Source organism: Salvia splendens, chromosome 4 (assembly GCF_004379255.2).
Source record: "Salvia splendens isolate huo1 chromosome 4, SspV2, whole genome shotgun sequence".
Classification (NCBI taxonomy): Eukaryota; Viridiplantae; Streptophyta; class Magnoliopsida; order Lamiales; family Lamiaceae; genus Salvia; species Salvia splendens.
The window spans coordinates 26,007,205-26,024,469 of record NC_056035.1 but is presented as its reverse complement, the minus strand read 5'-3'; the positions used below and the strand labels follow the sequence as shown (position 1 = coordinate 26,024,469).

The 17,265-nt window shown below is 38.9% G+C and overlaps 2 long non-coding RNA genes and 1 pseudogene across 2 annotated transcripts; 2 read left to right on the top strand and 1 right to left on the bottom strand.

Moving 5' to 3' along the window:
- Positions 1–902: 902 nt before the first annotated feature.
- On the top strand, positions 903–2,905 carry LOC121801223. Its single transcript, XR_006050564.1, has 2 exons — positions 903–2,458; positions 2,552–2,905. It is a non-coding gene; the product is annotated as an uncharacterized LOC121801223 (long non-coding RNA).
- Positions 2,906–8,750: 5,845 nt separating this feature from the next.
- LOC121799245 lies at positions 8,751–12,967 on the top strand (annotated as a pseudogene).
- Positions 12,968–13,034: 67 nt separating this feature from the next.
- LOC121799246 lies at positions 13,035–14,850 on the bottom strand. The gene is made up of 2 exons (XR_006050221.1): positions 13,414–14,850; positions 13,035–13,325 (listed from the first exon to the last, which is right to left on the bottom strand). It is a non-coding gene; the product is annotated as an uncharacterized LOC121799246 (long non-coding RNA).
- Between the last annotated feature and the right edge of the window lie 2,415 nt (positions 14,851–17,265).

Sequence of the window (17,265 nt, the reverse complement as noted above, 5' to 3'; positions counted from 1 at the left end):
AATGTATGAAGACATACTACATCCGCTATCTCCCTTCTTGCCTAACTAAATTTACTTTCTTTCCCAACACCTCCTCCGCTGCGACTACGATCAACCTGCACAATAAGGAAAACAATATGCAGGGCTGAGTATTTGGTATACTCAGTGGGCTCATGCCGAAAACATTTCTCTTTTAGTTGTCAGCCAAACTTGAGTGAACGCGGGGTTTTTCTGAAAACAATTCTCGGTCACTAAAACTGTTATTTCTTTCTGAAAATAGACTGCAGTCATAGAACTTCTCATGAAATACCATATCTGATTTGTGTGAACCGGGAATGTGGCCACATTCCAACGGTCACTGGACGGGCCTACACTGGCGCTAGCTCAAGGTCCCTATGTGTACACTAGTCCGAGTAGGGTTTGCGGCCCTACTGGGACCCGAATTCGATTAAACTGGTTTGGCATAGCCAAACAGATAGGCAATCATAAAATCAAAACTGGGCATGACAACTCATTCAAAATAATCATGTTTTCACATAAAACACGCTTGGAAAGAAAAGAAGAGCCCACTCGTTTGTTTAAACTTTCTCAAACGGCACTTCCTGACATGATATTACTCGTCGTGTGACGACTTTCCTTGATGACAAATAATATACTTAAATTAGGCTTTAAGTAATTATTTATCTTGCATGTATGATTGCCTAAACATGTGCTTATTATTTATTTCCTTCTTTCTAAATTTAGAAATCTTAATTTATTCGGAAACTGGCCGAACTGTTCGGGTATAATAAATTCCCGGATTATTTTCTTTAAGTATTTTGGAATACTCTATGTGGCTAAATGGAGTTCTCATCTATTTATTTATTGGGTACTATTTCCACACGGCTTGATAAATTTTCTTTTCTTCCGTGGCTTAGGGAAATTTCTCCTCTAATTTCCTAAATTTATTTAGGTCGATGGCCAATCAAATTAATTAAATTGAATGGTCCAAATCATTAAAAAAATCATTAAAAAATTTTACTGGCCCAACTCACTTCCCTTCTTCACCACTATCGGTCAAAACCCTCTCTCTCTCTTCACCTCACTCCTTCCCCACACGGTCGGATCGAAAGCCCAAACTCAAGGAGGCTGCCGATCCCCTTCCGTCGCCGACCGTTCCATACCGGGCCGGCGGTATCGCCGTCACCACTCTCGGTTGTACCAAGCCTCTTTCCATTTCGGTAAAATCCCCAAATTGGGAAGATACCCTAAGTGAGAGGAACTTCCGATTCGTCGCCTCCCTCCGAGCTTCCACCGTCAAATCGACGCCGGTCACCATCACTCTGGGTGAACTGGCCGATTCTCCAACGTAGCTGGAGGAAAAAGGGGACGTCGGTTGTTGGCTCCGCCGCTACTGCTGGCTCGTCGATTCACCACCATGGAATCACCGCGGCCGAACAGCAACGTCGAGTGAGTGCCTCGCCGTCACTGCTCTGCCGTCTCCTCCCGCCATGCGTGGTGCTTCCCCGTCGGGTTGCCGCTGGTTCACAGTCGGCGCCGTCATCGCCAACAGAAAACTCCTAAGCTAAGTCTTCTACCTTAGCTATTTAGGTGTTTTCTTTAAGTTGGGTTTGTTCTTGCCCCTCTTATGTGGATTTAGGTAGACCGTAATTAATCTTCGACGGAAACGGCTGATTTAGGAATTTCTGGACCCTGGGACCTACTGCTCTGGGATTACTTCTCACTGACTTTGATCAATAGACATCATACCTTTATTTTCTCGTGTTCTATCTATGTGCTAAAGCTTTTAATTCTTTATGCTAAGCACAAATATAACCGAGGCAGAGGGTGTGCAAAAGTTTACTACTTCCTTCTACTTTGTCAGGTTGTCAAGATTTGGAGTGGATGATGTCCTAAGTGTGTTTAAAATTTTCAAATCCTACATGACGATATGTTACATAAATGCGCTGGAGATGGGGAAAGGATTACCTTCTCTTACACTAGTTCTGCTCTCTACTCTTAGCTGCAACCTCCCTCACTTTCCAACTTGGTAACTCGCTGAATGAGTATGTAGTGGTAGGCAAAATGAGGCTGAGGGGGTCGTGCTATATATGAGAGTGTGTAACTGAAAGCCTGCGAGGCTGGCTGTTTGTGCAGAGAGTCCTTGATTGGTTATGTTTTGGCTGTTTCCTCTGCAGCTATACAGGGATGTACTCGTGGGATTAAATGTGACTGTTATACTATTTTGTTTCCTTCTTGCAGAAACTCCTTTTTCCCTTGATGCTGCAGCACTTTTACCTGGATTTTGTGTGTCGAATTGCAGGTGCACAACAAGGATGTGGGGCTGTTAAGGGACAAACCGCAGAGCTGCTGCAACTAAAAAGAGCAGGCGTTGCAGGGTTGAATGGCTCCATGACAGCTTTCGGTTGGGCTGGGGTGTGCAGGAGTTGTAGCCACATATCCCTCCTAATTTGGCAACCCCTTGGTCTTCATTGCAAAGGTAACGTTGTCTCTTTCTTTCGCTTGTTTTGGTTGCTAGCCCTTGGCAATTCAAAAGGCTCACTAAACTTGTCGACAACTTGGCAATTTGTAGTGATGTACCAATACTAGTTAGCTGGGAATCGTTTCCTTGCGGCATGGCTCAATGCCTCTGGACCGACGGTGTGTATCTGGCAGAGACAAGGAGGCTGATCTCCCCCAGGCTGTTACCTCGTCGGTTCGGCCCAACGGGCCGTCGGAACACTGGGCCGACGTCTAGGCTAAGGAGAGGCCCAAATGCTAGTTTCTTTCCTCCCTAATGTAATAGGGTAGTCTTAATTGTAATGTCTCTTATAGCTAATGTATTTCTTTTCCTTTATTTTTGTTGTCAAGCATTTGTAAATTTAGATTTAACTGGAAATTCTAATTATTGTGTTTCAAGAAATCAACGAATACTCTTTCGTTCTCATTCTCTCAAATTTCTAGTATTTATTTCATAAATAACGAAAAATTAGATCTCGGCTATTACAATTTTGCTTTAGACCTCCGTGAGTTGTATTGGTTTTGGGTGGTTGCGGAATTGATTTTGAACTTGTTTGAATTATGGTTTCTTGGGGTAAAGACTAGTTTTTAATGATAAAAACATCATCCATGTTTTAAGTTATCATGGTCTTTAAGTTGAAAGTTTGAGTAATAGGTGCATAAGTAACGAATTGTTTGTTTGCCTTGAATCATGCTATTACCCGAGTGAGAATTGAGCCTTAATCTTTTCATGTGTGATGCATCATCAATCGTGCTATATGCTTCTAGAACTTGCTCTTGGTCTTCTGAAGTCTACAAGTGATTTTAGAAAGAGGAGATGACGTTAGACCATTTTTGTTAGCCATATCTTTATCCAAACACTAACCGTACTCATAACCTTTTGTTAGCCAATTTTGAGCCTTGAGCCTTTATATTTGACAAGCTAATCAATTGGGTGTGGAATCCTAGACTCACATGTAATGAATTATGAAAAATGAGAGCTAGAAGAATATAGTGAGAAAAGATATCTTTAAGATGTGGTGAGATTGTAAAAAAAATAATGGAGGTATAAGCTAGATGAAGTCTAGGAGAAAAAAATCAAGAAATTTTTTGGAGGTATAAGCTAGACGAAGTCTAGAAGAGTTATTGGTTGGGTTTCTAAATAAGTGGAGACCGGATGGGAGGAAAAAGTTCGACAAAGTCTTACATATCTGAGATTTGTTTTGGCAATGGTCTTTTGTTGGGAATTGTAATATGTGGGTACTTGTGCTTCTTATACTTTTCAGCCACTTTAGCCTAAATATTCCCTACCGTCCAAAGAGCCACATGACAACCATAAGGAAAGACCTTTCGGATCCTTGATCTGTTGTCACAACATAGTAAAGGAGAGGTGAGACCTTGAGCAAGCCTATGGTAAACTATTCACTTCTGTTTGATTTGAGAGTATTACTTCTATACACATACACTTTCGAGAGTGAGATACACGTACACATATCTTGAGAGAAGCATGAATCCAAGGTGATATACAAGTTAGTAATAAAAGTGCACTCGACAGCTTGACTTGATAGAATTTGTATTTTGATATCTCTTTTATTCCATACTCTTTGAAACAATGACGATGTCTAAACCCTTTTAAATCCAAGTCTTCTTTTAATTCTTTTTCTTCATTGCTCGAGGACTAGCAATTATGCAAGTTTGGGGGAGTTGACATACTTGGATTTTACATGGTTTTAGATGGTGGTTTTGTATGAATTTGATCATATTTCGTTATTATTGGGCGTGTTTGTATCTACTTCTCTATCATGTTGGTATGTTGACCATTTTGTTAAGAATGAGTAGAAAAAGGTAGTACAAAATATGTGGATGTACAACAGCCTTGGGTTGAGACAATTTTACTGGATATTTTGAAGTCCAATCAGCCTCTAATGCATATCAATCTCTTTGTCTTTGAAAGGGCTTCATGTGGGTGTCCCGCACACCTCAATCGGAGTTCGGTAGAAGAAGTTATGGCCATTATAAGAACATTGCGCTGTCCAGAAAGTTTCAGGCGTCCGGGTGAATTATTGCCCTATAAATTCACCCGGCCGGGTACAAGTGATACAGCGTTGGACTTCTAGTAAGGGGTCGAAAAGATTCACGCGGCCGGGTGAATGTTACCCTTATAAATTCACGTGGCCGGGTGCACTGTTTTGGCGAATTATTTTGCAGAAAACACGATTTTTGAGAAAAAAAAAAGAAGAAAAACGCTAGGGTTTGATCTATTCCACACCTACCGCCTCCTACACTCTAGACACAGCCTGAGAACACCTTTGAGAGAGAGATTTGAAGATTGAAGATTCTATATCGGAAGATTGAAGCTTCACTCCGTAGATCAATCTCACAGGAGTATTTAGTATCTTTTATTCATGTATTTGTTGGATTCCTTTGTGTTAAACTTGGTTTTCTCCATGAACATAAGTAGCTAAACACTTCTTGTAGAATTCATGGTGATGATACACTGATTTCATCGTTTTTATTCAATCAATTTTCTTCTTACATTGCTCTTGTAGTTATTTGATTATTCTTGGGTTTATTCCTTTCAATTGCTTGATCACCACTTGATTGTGTAGGATTAATTAGATTAATCAGGAGATGAAATAATTAATCTGGAAAGAAGAATAATTCACACCTTAATTCAATAGAACTCGGGAGAGTTGAGGTTTTGAGTGAGGTCTTTGATCTCATCGTGCTTTTGTGAGTTAGGGGTTTAGGATTAGAAGGGGACTTCAATCCTAGCACCTAATCTACAGGTTTCTCACCTCGGGAGGGGGTTTAATCTATAATTGTGATCGACTTAATAACTCTATGGACACTAAAAGTAAGGCAAATAGATTGGATAAGAGCTTCGAATTGTTCATCGGATCCTTGAGTTTAACAATTTTCTCTATATTATCTTTTCACGTCTTGTTTACTTGTTCTCATTTGTTTACCTACTTATTGTATACTTCTATTAGTGTTAGAACAAATCAAACATTTCCCGGTTGTCTAGATAGTAGTTAACATTTGTTAGTGGTAGTTAAGTTGATACAAATTTATCTCTGTGGGATACGATACTCTTGCTTGCTAATTGCTACATTAGCCGCCCCCTACACTTGCGGGTATTACTTGTTTAAAATAAGTTGAGTCAATTAGAAATTTTGGATGTACAAAAACGAAAAGATAAAATAATTACATTAGCAAAAATATTATACACGAGATGTATTGTTATAAATCAAAAGGAGAGAAAAAATAATTGAATTCATTGATACAAAATAAAAAGAGAGAAAAGTACAAATAATATAAAAACTATTCATGAAATATATACATTAGAAAGAAAAAATAGTCTGAATAAATGCATATACATTGAAAAATTGGTGACTGGACAAATGTAAATACATAGAAAAGTATAATGCGCTACTTTTAAGGGGACTCAATCTCGTGTCTCCCGGAGGGCTGAGCAATAAGAGCATCCACAACCGTGCTCTTGCCAGCGGCACGGTTGTGGGCCCGGGCGGTACTATTCATGCCTGCTCTCTGGCAAGAGCACAACACCCACAACTGTGCTCTTCCGCAAGGACGAGCACAATTAATATAAAATTCAATTACACAAAAACATTTCCATAATATTAAAATTCATTTAAAACCCACAATAAATATTACAAATGACAAATAAAATTAAACATTGCATAATTAAAATCCTAAAAATTAAAAATTACATAATTAAAATCCTAAAAATTAAAAATTACATAATTAAAATCCTAAAAATTAAAAATGACACTACTCGTTGCCGAATTTCGCCCACATGTGGTTGATTAGGTCTTCTTGTAGTTGATTGTGGATTCGAGTATCGCGCATTGTGTGTCTTGTCTCGATCCTCTGGCCAACCGTCGTATGCTCGCCTCGGCGTAGGGGAGACCTCGCTGTTGAGCTTCCGGCTTCGTCCTCGTCGTAGAAGCTAGCCGCCCTCGGCCCTTCGTCGGCTATAATCATGTTGTGTAATATAATACACGTGAACATGATGTCGGCGATATTATTCACGTACCACAGCCGAGCCGGGGCCTTCACAATGTTGAATCGAGCTTGAAGGACCCCGAAGGCTCTTTCGACATCTTTCCGCGCTGACTCTTGACGCTGCGCAAAAAGAACCCGTCTCGGGTCGTGCGGGTTGTGGAGCGTCTTCACGAACGTCGACCACCTTGGGTAGATACCATCGGCGAGATAGTAACCCATGCGGTATATATTTCCGTTGATGGTGAAGTCGATCGCCGGTGCTACACCATTCATCACATCATTGAAGAGTGGTGACGAATATAGCACATTCAAGTCGTTGTTGGATCCAGCAACGCCGAAATATGCATGCCAAATCCATAGGCGGTAGTCGGCGACCGCCTCAAGGATAAGCGTTGGGCCGCCGCCTTTGTGACCGCTCAAGTGTTGCCCCCTCCAAGCAGTCGGACAATTCTTCCACCTCCAATGCATGCAGTCAATGCTGCCAAGCATTCCGGGAAAGCCATGGACTGATTCATGAAGACGAAGCAACCGTTGGCAATCATCAGTGGTGGGTGCTCGAAGGAATTCATCCCCAAAAGCAGAACGAACGCCCTCGCAAAAATTCTTTAAACATAGGATTCCAGTGGACTCACCGATATGCAAATACTCGTCGAACATGTCGGCCGTTTGCCCAGTAGCGAGTTGTCGGATGGCACACGTACACTTCTGCAACGCCGTGATACTTTGCCGGCCGGCTGCATCTACACCTGTTTGAAAGTATTCAACACGTGCGGACAATGTGTTGACAATTCGCATGAACAAGCGCTTTGACATGCGAAAACGGCGCCTGAAGTAATCTGCCGGAAACCGCGGCTGGTCGGCAAAGTAGTCGGCAACGAGCCTTTCGTGGGCTCCCTCCCGGTCACGATGGATGTACCGTCGATTTGATCTGGTTCGTTGAGGAGGAGGAGCAGGGGTATTCGCCGCGACATATGCTTCGTAAGCGGCACGATGTTGTTCGTAGTATTCTTGTTCTTCGCGTTCCGCTTCCGCCATAATATGGGTGAAATCCATTTGAGATTTTGAGTGGGTGATGAATGTGTTGATAGTTTGTATGAGAATTATGAATGAGAGATGAATGAGAGATGATTTGATGTGATAAATGGATGATGAATGTGTGTATTTATAGATGATTTTGGGGAAAAAAAATTAAAAAAAATCAAAAAAATTCAGAAAAAACGGGAAAAAAACGGCCATATTTTTGGGATTTGGAAAATATTTTTTTTTATTTTTTAGCATTATTTATAATTAAATACCGATTTTTAAAAAAAAAAATAAAAAAAAGTTTAAACACAACGGCTATGCCGTTGACGAATGGGAGCGCGCCACGTGTGCGTCCGCTGGCACGGACGTGCTCGATACATCGAGCAGCGCCGTGCCAGCGGCGCGGCTGCAGCGGCGGCGGTCCTGCGCCTTGCCAACGGCGCGGACGGCGGTGGCGTCTTTCGCCACCGCTGCGGATGCTCTAAGTTTACTAGTGGGCCACTAGTAACACTTTATTTTGGGCTACACTGGTATTCTTTTGTTCCATCAACTTATTTAATTTATATTTTAATATAAAATTGATATACATAAATGGGATTAATACTTCACTACTAACTTATTCAACCCACTTTCTTTATATTTTTAAAATTAGTGCCTACAACAAATGCTACTCCTATTATGGGACAGAGTTAGTAACAAATTGTGCATTGATGAACTACTGAAATAGTAATACTCCATTCGTCCCAACTAAATGAAGTCGTATTCTTTTTTAGATTTCTCAAATAAGTCATCCCATTTTTTGATAAAAATAATTTGATCACTCTTATTTTATTCCATCTAATATTTTACTCTCTTTTTCTTTTTTATTTTATTCATTTCTTTTATATTTCAACATAATTTCTTAATATTTTTATTAAATTTTTTGGACTAAACTTAGATAGGACTGAGGAGTCCTACTTAAAAAAATAACTTTCCAGCATTTTACATCCAATAAACAAAGAAAAATTTGACTTACCTAACAAAGACCAACAAAATTAAGTAATTGCGCTCGAATCAAGAAAATGATGACCTGGAATTGCATGACAATGCATGCACTAGCTGTGATTGATTCCAAAATGAACGTGAGAAGGTGAGAAAAGCAATAAATATGCAGCATGGACCCCAATTAGACTAACAAATTATGTTAAATTAATACCTCAATCAATAGTAAACTCCTCAAATCACACAATTATATCCAAAGTTATACACATCTCCACAAAAAATAAAGCGCACATATGGCCCAGAGAAAATGCAAGAATTCCCCTCTCTTCTTCTCTCTCATCTCCCTCTTCCTCTTCGCCCTCAGTTTACTCACCAAAAACATAACTTTCATAGCCCAAATCACCCTAAGATGGAATCATACTCAGCCTCTTGGAGAAAGAAAAGGAGAGGTTGAAGAGGTAATAAAACCATCAATATCTAAACAAGAAGATGAAGAAGTAAAAGATGGTGATTATGGGATTGAATTGCCTCCAAAATCGTGTGATTTGTCTAAAGGAAAATGGGTTTTTGATAATATCACAAGGCCTTTATACAATGAAGAGAAATGTAAGTTCTTGACAGCTCAAGTGACATGTGTCAGAAATGGAAGAAAGGATTTGATGTACCAAAATTGGAGATGGCAGCCAAATGAATGTTCCTTGCCCAAGTAAGTTTACTTTAAATCTACACATACATTTATCATCTAGTATTAATTTTAAATTCATATAATTTGTGAAAACATGTTAAGGAATACTATATTCGATTCCATTACTATGAAATTATGTGATTGGAAAAGATTTGTTTGATGAAATTAGGTTTGACGCAAAAATATTATTGGAGAAACTAAGGGGGAAGAGACTTATGTTTGTGGGAGATTCGGTTAATCGGAATCAATGGGAGTCGATGGTTTGCTTGCTCCACACCGGAATTGCTCCGGGCAGAGCAACTTGGAAGGTGGGGGCCCCACTTTCTGTCTTCTCTATTCAGGTTAGGACAACGAATTCTCCGCTACAATTTTACTTTCTAGTTTGTTTGAAACTTTGAATCAATGTGTCGGTGAAGATATTCGTGATTTTATCCTTATTTATAATAATTTTATCTATTTTCTTAACCTTTTAAAATTTATCTACTTCATCTAGATATTTCCAATTTTATCAATTATTACTCTGTGTTTATGAATTTATCAATTTTATCATCACCTTTCAAACATATATCAATTTTTATTAATGTTTATTATAAAATTATTGAAACTTATTTTCGGAGGAAAATAATTGACTATCCTCCTACTTATTATGTCACGACTCAACCGTTGGAGGAAAATTCTGTTAATAACATTCGATAACGAGATCAAAAAATGAGGATAAGAACGATAAAATAAAATTTGATACAAGATAAAAAAAAATCGGATAAAATTGATACTCCACATTTTAAAAAATAATATTGATCGCAATTGCTAAAAGTTGTGATAGAATTTATAATCTTAAAGGTTAGGATAAAATTTAAAGAGAGAACATCTTTTTAGGTCCATAAACTTTGCCAAATTATTATTTTAGGTCTGTGAACTTTAAAAATATTATTTTAAGTCCGTGAACTTTGAAAATATTATTTTAGGTCCGTTAACTACAAGTTAATATCATTTGAGGTATTTTGAACTTTTTCGGACGAAAATGCCCTTAAGGCCTTCAAAGGGCAATTTGGACAATTCTTTCGCCACTCATTTTGCGTCAAACACCTAGAGTCCAACAATTTTTTTTACTACTATTTAATTCAATTACCATCCAAATTGAATTTAAATATAATTAAAATTTGCCGTAAAAAATAGTACTATGTGTTAATTTTTCAATTATTAGATGACCAATTATATAGGGATAGTGAATTGAGACTTGATATTTTATTTTATTTTTTCAATCTAAATTGCATTTTAAGAAGTTACTATAGGTGATTTGTGAATTATATTTAGTTTATTTGTCTTGAAATTAGATAGCTATTAATTTGGATGGTCATTCGGAGTATTATTTATATGAATTTAATTATTTATATGAATTTCACAATGGAGATCAATTACAATCCAAATTGAATTTAATTATAAAAATTTGTCGTTAAAATTTTTTGGACTATAGGCTTCTAGCGCAAGATGAGTGGCGAAAGAATTGTCCAAATTGTCATTTGAAGACCTTAAGGGCATTTTCGTCCAGAAAAAGTTTAAAATACCTCAAATGATATTAACTTGTAATTGACGAAACTAAAATGATATTTTCAAAATTTACGGACTTAAAATGATATTTTGGCAAAGTTTGTGGGCCAAAAAAAATATTCCCTCGTTAATAGATTAGTTTCAAAGGTTAGCATACCATATTTACTTTTCAAAGAGCTGCAAACTCATAGTCATCAATTAAAACCACATTGTGTTGATAGCTCTGGTATCGGTGGGGCCTAAAGTTTGATTCGTAAGAGTCACATTAATCATTTAGAGACACATTGTACTGATAGTTTATGTAGTTGAAACGTGAAACACGTTTACCGCTCGATTAATGGCATGTCTAAGCAATAATTTTAATACAAAATTGGTAAAATAAGAGGTAGAGAAAAAAAATACTTCCTCCATCCCATGTTACTTGCACTGTTGTTTTTTGGCTCGTCACAAACTCCTTACACTATTTATAGTTTAAGTTAGAATTAATGCATTTAATTAATATGTTAGATTAAGTTAAAAGCTCATTTATTAAGTGATGTCTCGTTACATTTAAAATTCTAATTTAATTACACAAAAAAATCAATCCCAAATTTATGGCCTAAAATGAAAAGTGCGAGTAACATAAGACGGAGGGAGTAATTAAAGTATTGTTAGTGGGGAATGAGTTTCAAAATTGGAAAATGTATATTCTTGTGAGACAAATTAAAAAAGATATAGTGCATGTTGAGTGAATATTCTTGTGGGACGGAGGGAGTACTAAAATTATGATAAACTTAATAGCATACTAGTTTATAGTTGAAACTTGAAACTCAAGTTCAACACCCTTTCCATCTTCAATGAATCAATCGCATGTGCAACATTTATTGTTTCATCATGCCCATGTCGATTTAAGTAAATAGGATATCTCATGATATATTAAATGCAATAAATTTATTGGCTTGGTCATTTTTGTTTTTGCAGGATTCTAACGTGACAGTCGAATTTTACTGGGCTCCATTTCTAGTACAATCAAATTCAGATGATCCAAGAAACCACAGCATTTCCCAAAGAATTATAATGCCTGAATCCATTTCCAATCATGGAATCCATTGGAAGGATGCAGATTTTCTCGTCTTCAACACCTACATATGGTGGATGAACAATCCAACCATCAAAGTCTTGTAAGTCCAAACACACACATAAATATATTACTCCCTCCGTCCCTTAAATTTTGTCTCATTTTGACTAGGCACAGGTTTTAAGAAATGTAATGAAAATTGAGTTAAAGAGTTAGTAGAGAGTGGATCTTACTTTTATATATTAATTTTATAATAAAATGTGAGTTGAAATGAATTAGTGAAATATGAGGTCCACTATAAAAAATGATAAAAATGTGACAAAATTTAAGGGACGGAGAGAGTAACAAAATATGAAGCGGGCTGATTTGGGTTTTGATGAAACAGACGGGGATCGTCTGATCAAGAATCAGCAGATTATGATGAGGTACAACGGTGTACAGCGTACGAAAGAGTCATGGCAACATGGGCTGATTGGCTAATGCACAACGTTAATCACACTCGAACCGCATCTTACTTCATCACCATGTCTCCAGTTCACTGGCAGTAAACCACTCATCTACCTTACAAAAACCATCATCATTTTCCACTTCCATTTCTTACACAGCTACGAAAATAAATTATCGTGCTAGGAGCTCGAACTGGAACAACCCTGATGGGGCAGTCTGTGCTTGAGAGACGACACCAATCATGAACACAACAATGGAGCTAGACATGGGGACAGACAGGCGGATACTTGACATTGTGAAAAATACAATCAAGAAGAAGGGAATCCCAGTGGATCTTATCGATATCACGACACTGTCAGAGTATAGGAAGGATGCTCATACCTCAGTATACACCCTTCGTCAAGGTAAACTTTTGCTACCGGAACAGAAGGCTAATCCTGCTGCGTTTGCTGATTGTCTGCATTGGTGCCTCCCTGGTGTTCCTGATACGTGGAACGAGCTGCTCTACAAACACATAATATCTAGATTCTGATTTATTACAGATACCACTCAAGAGCAGTACAATCTTCCTTCACCTCACTTGATGGCGCATCTCTGTGCTTTAATGAGTCAAACTCCAACTTGCTAAGAGGAGATTAAAAATCAAATTGCAGTTGAGAATATGAGAGAAATTCTTTACACTACTGTACAGAATCAGCTATTATTTGCAGTTGAGAATATGAGAGAAATTCTTTAGACTACTGCACAGAATCAGCTTGTAATAGCTGAGACATAGATTCTCAAGAATTATGAAATAAATACTAGAAATTTGATGAAGAATGAAAGAGCATTTTTATTTCTTGAATAAAAATGAATACAATATAAAGAATTTCAAGACTAATGAATTTCAAATGCTAGAAAAGAAAGACACACCAACTAGTATCGAGTTTTGCGAACATGTTGGAAAGAAATTTTAAGTCGAACTACACTATTACATTGTTGAATTTCCTAGCAACTACGTCGACCTCCACCACTGGGCCGTCTCGGCCCCAGAATTTCAGACAAGCCGAGAGGGCGAGACCATGAGGAAAGGGCAGCCTCGGTAGCCGGCCTCAGCTCCTGCCAGAAACATACAAGCAGCCAAAGAAAATGCATAAGAGATAGAGTGATTAAACAGCCACATTAGAAAGGGGAAAGATAGTATTACCTTTCCGAAAAGTGAGTGAGAGCTGGGCCGAGAGGAGCAAGTTCAGCCAACAGCATGTCATCTCAGTCGCTACACTCTGCAAGGCTGAATTCCTGCAGCTCGTACCCTCCATTAAGACCTACCACCATCTGGGAATCATCCCCACAATGCCACCCCTTGTTGTGCACCAGCCAAAAGGAGACAAAACCCATGAATGAACTAGGGTACAAGGTAGCACAAAGCACCAAAATCGGTTATGGCATCAGAATATAGCCAGGAACTAAAGACTCATCCAGCTCACAAGTACACCCTGCGATCTTGCTGCAGAAGAAACAGCTAATCCAGTCCATCAAGGACTACCTTCTCCAGCCAAGTACATCAGCCATTTTTGCAGCTTTCAGTTAGGCAGCCATTATAAATAGCCCCTCAGCTCTTCCTCCCTTAACAACACAATCAATAGCAACAACCAGCTAAAGAGAGGGAGGAAGAGCCGAGTCAGAGGCAGAAACCGAAGCAACTGCAATAGGTAATCAACTTTTCCCCAAAGTGATAGAGCATATCACACATATTCATAGATGAGAACTCAAGCATAGCATGATAGGCCTCTAGTCAGTACGTAGCATGCCCAAGATGAGGGAAAGTTAAACCATTTCCACCTCAACACCATCATCTCATAGCTTAAGCCTGAACATGAAGTTAGTAAAGCAGTAGTACGCCCTACTACTACTTCAGGTAGCACATCTAAGCTCAGAATTTGGAAATATGGTGATAAAAGCTTTGGCAATAGCAGAAATTCCACCAGAACCGAACTCACCCCAGTGAACTCCACACGAAAAGAATATAGCAAACATTTTAAGATTTGAAACTTTATCACCAAGTAAGAATGTAACCTTGAAAGAAGAATTTAACTCTAAGCTCACTTAGCTTCTGCCGAATGGAACCCATAACATAAGCTAAGTAATAAATGAAAAGAGACTTAGCTTTAGGGGTTGTCGGAGATGGCGGTGCTGACGTCGAGACAGCGGCGGTGACGACGGAAAGGCGCCGGCGGAGGGAGTCCTGCGGCGAGACCCCGGAAACAGCAGCGACGCCTGCTCTGCTAACTCCAAGCCGCTGGATGGCGTGGATAGTGGCGACGGTGATTCCCTGAGAGAAAGGGAGAGGGAGACGTCGCGGCAGGCCACCGGCGACGGAGGGAAACGCCGCCGCATATGTCTTCGTCGTGGAGCCGTTCCCTACAGCATGGAGGCGACGGCGGGACCTCCACTGACGTGAGTACACGACGGCTGGCGGCGGGACCCGAGAAGGGGAAGACCGACGACGGGAAGCCAAAACCCCTCAGCACAACCGTGAACTCGCCGAGGAGGCGCCGACCGAGAAGCTAGGTTTTGGATTGAAATTTGGGGATTTTTGGGAAGATGAAATGAGGGAGAGAGACGGATGGCATAGGGGTATAGATTTGGGCCTCCCCAACTTCTTAAAGCATTTGGGCCAAATAAATAAATTGTTGAAGTTGGGCCAATTAAATTAATCTGGGCCATTTTGCTAAGAAAAGAAAAAAGGATAACATCATGGGCCGGAAAAAAATAAATTACTATTTGGGCCGAAACCGCTTAAGAAATAAATATTCTGGGCTGGAATAATTTAAATTCCTTTTTGGGCCTGAGAATTTATTTAATTAGACCATTAATTTGGTTGAAGCCATTATAGTGGAATTAATTCCCTAAGCCACGGAAGAACAGAAATTATTAAACCGTGTTGAAATAGTACCCAATAAATGAATGGAAGAGAATTTCTTTAGTCACAAAAAGTATTTTAAAATACTTAAGATAAATCGGGAATTTATTGTACCCGAACAGCTCGGCCAGTTTCCGAATAAATTAAATCGCCGATTTAATTAAGGATTTAAGATTTCTAAATCTAGAAAGAAGAAAATAAAATAATAAGCACACGCTTAGGCATGCATACATGCAAGATAGATAATTACTTAAAGCCTAATTTAAGTATATTAATTGTTATAAAGGAACGTCTTTGCACGACGAGTAATCCCAAGTCATGAAGCGCCCGTTTGAAAGAGTTAAGCAGCCGAGGTGGGCTCTTCTTTTCTTTCCAAGTGTGTTTTATGTGAAAATATGATTATTTTGAATGAGTTATCATGCCCAGTTTTGATTTTATGATTGCCTATCTATTTGGCTATGTCAAACCAGTTTAATCGAATTCGGGTCCCAGTAGGGCCGTAAACCCTACTCGGACTAGTGTACACTCAGGGACCGTGTGCTAGCGCCAGCGTTGGCCGGTCCAGTGATCGTGGAATGTGGCCACATTCCCGGTTCACACAGATTAGATATGGTATATCATGAGAAGTTTAAATGACTGTAGTCTATTTTTAGAAAGAATCAACAATTTTAGTGACCGGGACTTATTTTCAGTAAAATCCCGTATTCACTCAAGTTGGCTGACAACTAAAAGAGAAAATGTTTTCGGCATGAGCCCACTGAGTATATCAAGTACTCAGCCCTGCATAATGTTTTCCTTAATGTGCAGGTTGATCGTTTGATGCAGAGGAGGTGTTGGGACCGAAGCTTAAATAAACAGGGAGATAGTTGTTGTAGTATGTCTTCATACATATTACACTGTCTTGGTACTCTTCCGTTGCGCAAATTAAGAACTTGTCCTAGTAAAGACAATGCCCCAGAAACTCTGATTTAGTATGGTTGTACCTTTTCTCACTTTCAGACAATATTCCTTGTGATTTATGCATATCCTATGATGAGTTGAGACAATTCAGTAAGATTTAGTCGCGAAATAGCTACACTTTCTTTGACTAGGGAGATGTGATCGTGACACAACTTTACAAGAAGTTGAATCAAAAGTATAAATTCTGAAAACACTCTTTGTCATCTCTCACTTTATCAATTTGACATTTAAACACATGTCATTTACAAGTTTATCTAATTTTTTATGACGGAAGTAGTACATTTTAAAAGCTAAATCTCTTGCGCATGATAACAGTATAAACTACTCCCTCCGACTCATAAAAATATGTGCACTTTCCATTTTCGTCAGTATCATAGAAATAGTCCATATCCATTTATGACAATCTTTTTCCCATTCTCTTTTACCTTGTCATTTATGGATTCCACTATCCACTACATAATTTCAACTATTTTTTTCCATTATCTCCTACTTTACCAATTACGCATTAAAATCCGTGTCGATTTCAAATGACATATTTCTATGAGACGGAGGAAGTATCAATTTAATAATGTAGATCCCACTATCCACTAATATTATTTTAAGTATCATTCTATCCCTCTCTATTACTTTTACCAATTTTTTCTTAATTTTCGCGGAGGGAGTATTTAGATCTCCTCAAAATTTCCTTTCAAAATTTCTCGCCGCCGCCTTTCTATCGTCCAAGGAAAACAGAAGAGAAGAAACGCAATAAAACAAGACAAAAATACAACCTCTGAGTTATTTATGAGTCAAAGCCTGTTAAAATTCTCTAAATTCTGTCCCACATCGACTTGGTGAAGATCCCATCTAATCTATATAAGTGTGGATAACCCTTCCCCTTATGAGGCCTTTTAAGGGGTGAGTGGCCCATTTCTAATATGGTATCAGAGCGGGCTCAAGTCGATGATGGTTTTCTCTTTATCTCTTATCTACCTCACGAGTGGAAGACCGATGTCCTTTCCGGCCCACATCGATGATGGTTTCTCTTGCATTGCCTACCCACGTGATGGAAGACCGATGTCCTTTCCGGCCCACACGTGAGGGGGCGTGTTAAATTCTCTAAATTCTGTCCCACATCGACTTGGTGAAGATCCCATCTAATCTATATAAGTGTGGATAACCCTCCCCCTTATGAGG